General features: G+C 51.1%; 1 non-coding gene across 1 annotated transcript; it reads right to left on the bottom strand.

The window, feature by feature from the left end:
• Positions 1 to 274: 274 nt before the first annotated feature.
• On the bottom strand, positions 275 to 347 carry TRNAF-GAA (transfer RNA phenylalanine (anticodon GAA)). The gene has a single exon. It is a non-coding gene; the product is annotated as a tRNA-Phe (tRNA).
• Between the last annotated feature and the right edge of the window lie 354 nt (positions 348 to 701).

Genomic DNA, 701 nt, shown 5'->3' on the forward strand with positions numbered 1-701 from the left:
ACACAGGTTGCCGAGCAGCAGAGCAGGGGTACTCTGTGGTGTGTGACTTTGCAGGAGGGGGCGGGGGGCGCACCTGGTCATTGGTACCTGGTGTGCGAGTACCACCCGTGCTGTGTCTTGCTATGCCGCCCTGTCCGGACTCCCATGACGACGTTTGTTATTCTCGTGCCTCAGTTCTTTCGCGCCAGTGGTGTCGTTTTCTTTAATTACGAGGGGGTGTGGGTAGGTCAATGGTAGTGTAAATAAATATGTTCTCTCAAAGTTCAAAACGTTCTGCCGAAACCCGGGATCGAACCAGGGACCTTTAGATCTTCAGTCTAACGCTCTCCCAACTGAGCTATTTCGGCTGAGGAGCAGAGTCCGCGGATCTGGATGGAAGATGTGGTAAGTGCACAAGGAACAGGTGAAAGTGTGCACACACCTCTAAATGAAGGAGCATGTAGCCAAGGACAGGGCTACAGCATAGGGGAGCCATGCAAAACCATGCAACTACCTACACATAGGCAGTGTGTATACACAGGAAGCAAGACTAGGGACATTGGCCATATGCACATTATGCACGCAGGAAAACACCTATCCCCAAGGGTAAGATGAGGAGGGGTGGGGAGCTCAGGATCCCTGAACTGGAAGGACAGTCACAGCTGGGAAAACAATACAGAAATAGGCTACAAATATATCATGAACAAAACAGGCACATCACA

Source organism: Ambystoma mexicanum, chromosome 10 (assembly GCF_040938575.1).
Source record: "Ambystoma mexicanum isolate Mex_15411 chromosome 10, UKY_AmexF1_1, whole genome shotgun sequence".
NCBI classification, from domain to species: Eukaryota; Metazoa; Chordata; class Amphibia; order Caudata; family Ambystomatidae; genus Ambystoma; species Ambystoma mexicanum.